This window comes from Triticum aestivum, chromosome 1A (genome assembly GCF_018294505.1).
Source record: "Triticum aestivum cultivar Chinese Spring chromosome 1A, IWGSC CS RefSeq v2.1, whole genome shotgun sequence".
Taxonomy (NCBI): Eukaryota; Viridiplantae; Streptophyta; class Magnoliopsida; order Poales; family Poaceae; genus Triticum; species Triticum aestivum.
Genome location: NC_057794.1, coordinates 596,911,463 through 596,921,166, shown reverse-complemented (window position 1 = coordinate 596,921,166; position 9,704 = coordinate 596,911,463).

Genomic DNA, 9,704 nt, shown 5'->3' with positions numbered 1-9,704 from the left:
CCAAATTATTCAAATAAAATTTAGCGAGAGGAGATAATGTGACTTCTCCAAAAAAATATTTGAAAATATTTAATATGGCACAATTATAATTTTGTGAATTTGCATAACTCTAAATAATATTGAGAATAATGTAAACATTTTATTTTTCTGTTGTAAGTAAACTTTTGTACACGTACTGGACCAAGTCCATCTTCCTCTTGTTCATTTGTAATTTTTTTGAAACCCACAGGTTATTTGCTCCCTCCAAACCAAATTGGGCTTGGCCCACTTATTCCCTCTCTTGCCCAGCCCACCTCATCTTCTTGTTCCCCAGGCGCATCTACAGAACCTAGAACTTACAGAGAACAACCATGGATGCCTCCACCTCTTCCTCTCCCTCGCCCAAAACCCCTCTGAATGGATCCCCCACTCCGCCCTAACTCCTTCCCTTTCGTTACCCACACTAAACCGCGCCCTAATGGCCACCTAGAGCGCAGTAACGTTCGCCATTAACGCCATAATGTGGATGAACGCCCCTGCTCGAATTCTAACCTCCCCTGCTCCTATAAAAGGTACCCAGACGAGAGCCTCAAAGCCACTCACTAGCCCATCCGAACACCCCTCTCTAAACCTCCTCCTCTGTGAGCAATTGCTCGTCGGAGTTCGGCAACTCCGATGGCCGCTCCACGCGCCACGGGACAAGTCCGAGCCTGTGATCTTATCCAAAGGACTCCCCTTGTCGGCCTCTTCGCCGTTCTGCTACTATTTGACGTTGGGGGCCTTCTTCCTCAACTCCGGCGACCTTTTTCCCCAACTTCGGCGAGTAACTCCGGCGAGCACTGTGTAAATCCCGTAATTGTTTTTCAGAGAAATACTCAAACTTCAGAAATTCATATCTCCTAGACCGTAAGTTTGCATTCGACAAATTTTATATCCACGGATTCGTTGAAACACGAAGTTTATCATGAGACATATTTCACTTTTGGTAAATTAAATTTGACAAAAAAATTAAAATTTGTATTTGAGTATTTTTGCTATATCTGTTAATCTGTAATTCTTTTGAAAATGTTTCCTTCGGCAAAATTGATCCTTCGGTCCATATCTTACTGTTAGATTTTTTTCTAATTGTTCACCTATGTCTAGCCATTGTTTCAACCTTAACTCTTCATATAGTTTTTCTTTTATCGTAATTCAACTTCATCATTAGTTTAATTTGATTCTTGATTCAACTTTCTTGAGAAGATCATTAGGAACCTCTCTGGTCATATGCTACCATTATAGAAATTTAGACTTCACGAGATGTTACATACATTATGTAACATAAATCTTTGTGCCACAAACTCCATCTACCATTTTTATTATAGACTTTGTCGTAGAACCTTGCCTCACAACTCTTCAATCCGTGATCTTCACTTTGACCCAACCCTAGAACAAAACATATATCATATTTTCATTCTTGATCTTATCTCAACCCGTAACCAAGTCCTAACAACTTATGTAGGAATGTTTTTCTTATTTTGTATTGTAATTTGAATATTTTATTTGGATCTTTATTTGGATGATGTTGTGTGTTAAAGTACTTTCTTATATCATTAGATATATCGTAACGAGAAGGAGAGACGACTCAATAGAATATTTCATCTTCAGTGACAGTACAAGGCAAGTTACATCTTGATCATGCCCTTTTATACCTATGTTTTATATATGCATTTAGTCCTTTGATGTAGGGTTTGCATGAATATATTAGTTGGCTATATTATAAACCCAGTAGTGCAATGAGGTAGGTCTGAGCCTTTACTTCTTTGTCGCCAACGTTGTAAGGATCTTGCTATGCCATTGTAGATGGGGATTGGTATGTGAGATCATGAAAGTTGCGAGTGATATAATAATTAAGGGTAACCTTAAGGTGGCAACATTAACACACATCTGGGTGGATTGGTAAGGGGAACCCTGGAGAAACCAGTGGACTTGCCCGGGCACCGTGGAGAAACTAGTGGAGTTGCCCAGGGGATCCCGGAGTACCCGTGTGATCACCCTATGGACTGCCACCCAGGCTCAAAGGGATTCAACAATTTTTCATGACTAGAAGCTTACCTGCACAGCCACAAGCTATTATGGGCTCTGGCTTAGTTGAGTAAGTTGTGTGACCTCTTACCGTGGTAGACTAGCAGATGTAGTTATATATGTAGGTGTATCGGTCTACCCAGGGTTAAGAGGGCACAATTTATAAAGATTATGTCTCGATCTTCCGATTCTCAAACACCAGGCAGTGCGAGGACTACAAAGGAGGTGACTGAGTCTTGAGGGGAAAAGTGTGCAAAACTCTGCAGAGTGTAAAACTAATCGATTAGTCGTGTCCCCGGTTATGGACAATTTGAGCATCTGGAAAGTGGGAATTGAGCGATCTCATCACTCTTAATTAATTTAATGGGTTTTAATGAATTTGGGTATAGATTGAATGGAGCAACCATCTCAATCAGATTATGATGAATTATGTTGTAACAATATGATATTCTTTTGATGATAGGGAAAAATCAGCTTTATGCAAATTAAATTTAGAACCATCCACCAGCCATATTGCATGTATAAATAGGACATTTATTCATCTCTTGTGGTGTGACTTGCCAGTACATTCAACATACTGACCTACACAGCTGCAACATATTATGTTGCAGGTATTATCCGACGAGTAAGTGATACGATAGGGTTACGGTCCGCACTCAACTTGACGATGGCGTTGATGGGACTCCACACCCGTTTGCCTGTTTCCGCTGAGATTCTTAAGGTATATATCAGTTTTTCATTACTTATACATGTGATTGCACTTTGATATATACATTGATGTACTGTATGTGCTAGCATACCGATCTAGGGATAGCACAGATACATAGAGACTTGACCGTCTGAGGTCGGGTCGCTAATGATCGATGCTAACCCAGAGAAAGTGGGTGTTATACTCCGAATGAAATGCCCTGTGCGTGTGCATGATGTCCAGAAGCTTACTGGTTGCTTGGCCGCCCTAAGTCGATTCATTTCTCGCCTCGGTGAAAAGCCACTGCCTCTTTACCGACTGATGAAGAAATCAGATAAGTTCGAGTGGACTCCTGAAGCTGATGCAGCATTTGCAAAGCTAAAAGCCCTGCTTTCCACCCAGCCGGTGCTTGCTGCCCCAATCAGCAAAGAGCCTTTACTGCTTTTTATAGCAGCCACTGGACAAGTCGTCAGTACAGTACTTATGGTCGAGCGGGAAGAACAGGGAAAAGCCTACAAAGTTCAGAGCTCAGTTTATTATATTTCTGAAGTTCCGACTCCGTCAAAGTAGAGATATCCGCACTATCAGAAGCTCGTTTATGGAATTTACATGACCACGAAGAAGGTTGCACACTATTTCTCTGATCACTCTGTTACAGTCGTCAGCGACGCTCCATTGCCAGAGATTCTGCACAACAGAGATGCAACTGGACGAGTGGCAAAATGGGCGATTGAACTCCTTCCCTTGGATGTCAAGTTTGAGGCAAAGAAAGCTATCAAGTCCCAAGCAATAGCAGATTTCCTCGCCGAGTGGATCGAACAGCAACTGCCGACTCAAGTTCACTCGGAGCACTAGACCATGTTCTTTGACGGATCCAAAATGCTGAATGGTTCTAGTGCTGGAGTAGTACTGGTATCCCCCCGAGGAGACAAGCTCAGATATGTCCTCTAGATTCACTTTGATTCCTCCAACAATGAAGCAGAATATGAAGCACTCCTGTATGGGTTCCGCAAGGCCATCTCACTCGGCGTCCGTCGCCTCATGGTCTACGGCGACTCAGATTTGGTAGTCAATCAAGTGCTAAAGGAGTGGGACGTCAGAAGCCCAACCATGACTGGTAACTGCAACGCGGTGAGGAAGTTGGAAAAGAAGTTTGAGGGGTTAGAGCTTCATCACATACCCCGACTGAAAAATCAAGCAGCCGATGACCTGGAAAAGATAGGATCCAAGAGGGAGGCCATTCCCAACAATGTGTTTTTGGAACATATTCACACGCCGACAGTTCAGGAAGATCCTTTTACTGAAGAGCCCGCTCAGCCTAAGAGCGCCACAGATCCGACTGAAGTCGAGGTCCCGGCCGTGGTCGACCTAATCATGGAGGTTCTGGTCATTACTCCCGACTGGACAGTGCCATACATTGCGTACATCCTTAGGAAGGAACTCCCAGAGGACGAAGAAGAGGCTCGACAGATTGTCCGTCGATCCAAGGCCTTTACTGTGATCAGAGGGCAATTGTTCAGGGAAAGCTTGACTGGAGTCGGTCAGAAATGCATAACGCCAGAAGAAGGTCGAATGATCCTCAATGACATCCATTCGGGGACCTGTGGTCACCATGCGTCCTCTCGGGCCATCGTGGATAAAGCATACCGAGCCGGATTCTATTGGCAATGAGCAAATGAAATGGCAAAAGATATAGTCGACAGATGTGAAGGCTGCCAGTTTTACTCTGACATGTCTCACAAGCCAGCGTCAGCCCTGAAGACCATTCCCCTCGTCTGGCCCTTTGCTGTTTGGGGACTGGATATGGTTGGACCACTGAGAGCTGGTAGGAGCGGCTTCACTCATGTGCTTGTTGCAGTCGACAAGTTTACCAAATGGATCGAAGCTAAACATATCAAGAATCTTGAATCCAGCACCGCTGTCAGTTTTATCATAGATATGGAGTCCCTCACAAAATCATCACGGACAACGGATCGAATTTCGATTCTAATGAGTTTAGAGCTTTCTGCGCTTCTCAAGGCACACGAGTCGACTATGCTTCAGTCGCTCACCCGCAGTCGAATGGGCAAGCAGAAAGAGCCAATGGCCTAATTCTCAAAGGATTGAAACACCGACTGATGTGTGATCTCAAACACGCAGTAGGCGCTTGGATCGATGAACTTTCGTCAGTTCTGTGGGGTTTGAGGACAACTCCCAATCGGTCGACTGGACGAACTCCTTTCTTTTTGGTCTATGGAGCCGAAGCTGTTCTACCGAGTGACCTGCTCCACAATGCACCCCGAGTCGAGCTTTTCTCCGAAGAAGAAGCAAAGCAGGCCCAGCAAGATTCAGTCGATCTCCTAGAGGAGGAAAGAGAGATGGCCTTGATCCGGTCGACCATCTATCAGCAAGACTTGCGTTGATTCCACGCCAGAAACGTGAGAAGTCGAGCCTTCCAAGAAGGAGACCTGGTTCTTCGAGTGGATCAACAGAAACCACACAAGCTCACCCCGACTTGGGAAGGCCCCTTCATCGTCACCAAAGTTCTCCACAATGGAGCATACCATCTTTACAGTGTTGAGCATCAGAAGGACGAGCCACGAGCCTGGAACGCGGAGCTGCTCCACCCCTTTTATACTTAAGCACTCGTTTGAATAAAATGTAATAAGAAGTACCTTTGTAATTTGTTCATCAAAGACAAGAGCTTTTCAGTCTTCTCGCTTGATTGTTGTTGCTTTTTATTTACCTCTAAAATCCCCCAGTGGGTGGGCTTAGCCGTGAATCCGTTTCGCCTAAGTTCGAAAGAAAATTCTACCGAGTGGTGAGTAATCCTCCCACTCGGGGGCTTAGCTGCAGTCCAGTACTCGCCTAAGTTCTCTCACTTGGAGACTTAGCTGCAGTTCGTACTCACCTAAGTTTGAAAAAATCCTATCGAGTGGAGAGCAATCCTCCCACTCGGGGGCTTAGCTGCAGTCCAGTACTCGCCTAAGTTCTCTCACTCGGAGACTTAGCTGCAATCCGGTACTCGCCTAAGTTTGAAAAAATCCTACCGAGCAGAGAGCAATCCTCCCACTCGGGGGCTTAACTACAGTCCAGTACTCGCCTAAGTTCTCTAACTCGGAGACTTAGCTGCGGTCCAGTTCTCGCCTAAGTTTGAAAAAATCCTGCCGAGTGGAGAGCAATCCTCCAACTTGGGGGCTTAGTTGCGGTCCGGTTCTCGCATAAGTTTGAAAAAATCCTGCCGAGTGGAGAGCAATCCTCCCACTCGGGGGCTTAGCTGCAGTCCAGTAGTCGCCTAAGTTTAAAAAATCCTACCGAGTGGAGAGCAACCCTCCCACTCAGGGGCTTAGCTGTAGTCTAGTACTCGCCTAAGCTCTCCCACTCGGAGGCTTAGCTGCAGTCCAGTACTCACCTAAGTTTAAACAATCCTACCGAGTGGAGAGCAACCCTCCCACTCGGGGGCTTAGCCGCAGTCTAGTACTCGCCTAAGCTTTCCCACTCGGAGGCTTAGCTGCAGTCTAGTACTCGCCTAAGTTTAAAAAATCCTACCGAGTGGAGAGCAACCCTCCCACTCGGGGGCTTAGCTGCAGTCTAGTACTCGCCTAAGCTCTCCCACTCGAAGGCTTAGCTGCAGTCTAGTACTTGCCTAAGTTTAAAAAATCCTACCGAGTGGAGAGCAACCCTCCCACTCGGGGGCTTAGCTTCAGTCTAGTACTCTCATAAGCTCTCCCACTCGGAGGCTTAGCTGTAGTCTGCTACTCGCCTAAGTTTGTAAAATCCTACCGAGTGGGGAGCAACCCTCCCACTCGGAGGTTCGGAGCTACACCACAAGTACAACGTGCGCTTCATCCCTATCCGCAAGGACGACGAGGTGCAGGTCGACTGCAACCTTCTCCTTCGGAGCAACGCCACAAGTACAACGTGTGCTTCATCCCTATCCGCAAGGACGACGAGGTGCAGGTCAACTGCAACCTTCTCCTTCGGAGCTACGCCACAAGTACAACGTGCGCTCCATCCCTATCTGCAAGGACGACGAGGTGCAGGTCGACTACAACCTTCTCCTTTGGAGCTACGCCACAAGTACAACGTGTGCTCCATCCCTATCCGCAAGGGCAACAAAGCGCAGGTCGACTGGGGTCGCCACCTCAGAGCTGCATCTCCAGCACAAAGACTATTCCGAGCAGAGAACAAAGTCCACTTGAAGGCAAAACGCAAGCATATTCGGAAATAAACCAAATTCGGATAAATCCTAAGGTTCCAAGCAGCAAGCCAAAAGTATTCGAGCATCAAGCCCGAAGGAGTTTAACGGTTACAGCAACCACTCGGCATTCCGAGGCAAAATTAAAGCAGATTCAAGTCTCATAAGTTTGTTCACTCGATAGGAGGAGGGCTGGCAGGCTCGACGAATTCGTCCAGGTCGATCCCATCCGTGATCCGAGTGGCAGCAGCGATGAAAGTCTCCATGAAGGACTAGAAGTCATGCTTTTTGGTCTTACCGACCTTAATTGCCGCCAGCTTGTCTTCACGAGCTTCCATGCAGTGGAATCGCACCAAGGACAGCGCCACGTCAGCACCACACCAGGCGGAGGACTTCTTCCATTCCTGCGCTCGGTCAGGGATCTCGTTGAGTCGACCCATCAGGGATTCCAGGTCATTTTGAAGCGTCGCCCTTGGCCAGAGCAATGAGTCGACTCGTGAGACTGCCTCCTTCAGGCGTGCGAGGTAGCTTGTGACGCTGGCGACACGAGACTCCAGTCAGAGCACGTTCATTGCAGTTTCGTCGCAAACTGGAGAAGCAATAGGATCCAGACCCATCTCGACCTTTCCAGTTTCCTCGTCAAAATCTTGGCAGAATTCTGCAGCCAAAAATCAGTGAGTCGACCGGATAGGATCCGTTCGCAAGCATCAACACAGTCAGTTTAAAAGAAATACCTTCCAGCATAAGATAAAGCTTCTTGGCGAGAGTTCTCAAATAAGCCTCCAGCTTTTCGTTCAAGGTAATTTTGTCCTTCTTCAGATGAGTCAACTCTCGGTTAGACTCGTTGAGACAGGACTTCAGCTTGGTCACCTCCCCTTCCAGTGCTTCGACTGAAGCCAGCTTCTGGACTGCGAGGGCAGTTTTATCTTGGGCTTCCTTCTGTGCAGCGGCGAGGTCCAAGTCCTTCTTCTCCAGAGCCAACTTAATTTTCTCTGCAAAAGAAGCAATCAGATCAGACAAGAGTTCGAAGAAATATTTTAAAAAAGACAGTCGACAGGCAGTTACCTTCCATACCAGCAGCTTCGTCTTGAGCTTTCTTCAGATTCCGCTGAGCCAACTCCAAGTCGAGGTTGAGTTGCCTCTGCTTCTCCTCAAGTTCAGCAAACTTGGAAATGAGAGTACAAGACTTGTGCAGAAGGCAAAAGACGTGTCAATCGACAAGATCAAAGGTTGTTCACTTCCGAGTGGATAAAACTTAAAGGAGTTCGCTTAGACCCCGGCCGACTGCACACAGTCGACTGCGGTCTCGGGAGCTACACCCAGCGGGTGCACTTGGCATGCCCCCGCTGATTAAGACCCGACTCGACCGGTCCGCCCGGGTCAAGTCAAAAAAAATGTTCAGACCCCAGTCGACTGCGGTCTCGGGGACTACACCCAGTGGGTGCACTTAGCGTGCCCCCACCGGTTCCGATCTCATTCGACCGGTCGACTGGAAGAAAAGAAAGGAAGGTAAAACTCAGACCCCAGTTAACTGCCAGTAGTCGACTGCGGTCTCGGGGACTAAACCCAGTGGGTGCACTTGGCATGCCCCCACCGGTTCACATCCTACTCGCCCAGACCGAGTGGAAGAACGCAACTACCAAAGACAATAAAACACCCAGTGGGTGCACTGATTCGACGCAAACAACAGGAGATTGTATAGAAGAAAAAATTTCGGGTAGCATATCCTGATAGAGCAAGGTCGGTTGAAAGTCTACTTATCTGGACATTGGCCGGGAGAGCAGCGCTGGCGTCATAAGCAGCCTGGCTATTCTCATGCACCGTCTTCATCCGTTCCATCATCATGTCAGCTTGACGGATGGCTTCCACAGCCGCTTCCGACTGGTTGTCCGGAACGGGGTAGCTGGTGAAAAAGAGAGCAGACGACCCAGGTGTAGCAGCTTGGAGCTCCGTGGCGTGGAGTTAGATGACTGAAGGAATCACCGGTGCAGTCGACGGTGCGGGGTGCTCACTCGACAAGGGTGCAGTGAAGGTTACAGAGGCCCTACCCGTGTCTTCAGGTTGACGGACGGGTGTTGTTGTTGTGGGCCCTTTCTGAGACATCTTGCCAACTACTACCTTCTTGCTCTTCCTGGACTTAAGAGCCACATCTTCATCGTCATCTGGAAGATCGATGATGTTGGGTGGAGCTGCAAGACAGATCATTCGACCCCAAGTGAACCACTAGAATGCAATCGACTAAGGAATCAAGAACAAGATCATAAGAGTTTCTACCTGGGTTAGAGGTAACCGCGTCTTCCATCTCCTCGTCTCGATACTAGAGGGAAGAGGTTCCCGATGTAGCAGCACTGCAAGTGTCCGTACTCAGTCGGTTATGTTCTGTTGCTCGAGTCGACGAAAAGAACAAGTCAGACGATTACCCGGAGATGGTAGGGACGGTCACTTTGATCCTGGGCAAAGCTTTGGGCAGTTTGGAGGAGGTGGCCTTCGGTGCTCTTGGAGCTGGAGGCGGCGCAACCTTGGGCTGCTTTGGGGCCTTCTCAATCGGCGCTGGAGAAGACATCCGGGGGCGCTTCGAAGACTGCCCAGTCGGTGCGGTCGCCAGGTCCAGGGTGCTTGCCAGGTCGTGTGCGTGCTTGGATCTCCTCTCTCTACGAGGAGGCGTGTCGACTTCTTCGTCATCGCTCTCCTCGTCCTCCTCTGCATCCGAGTGCCACTCGCCGTTCTCGCCCCCGCTGGCTCCCTCCTTGACGTCTTGCTCCTACACTCCGTTGGGCATCGAGTACATGTCAATGA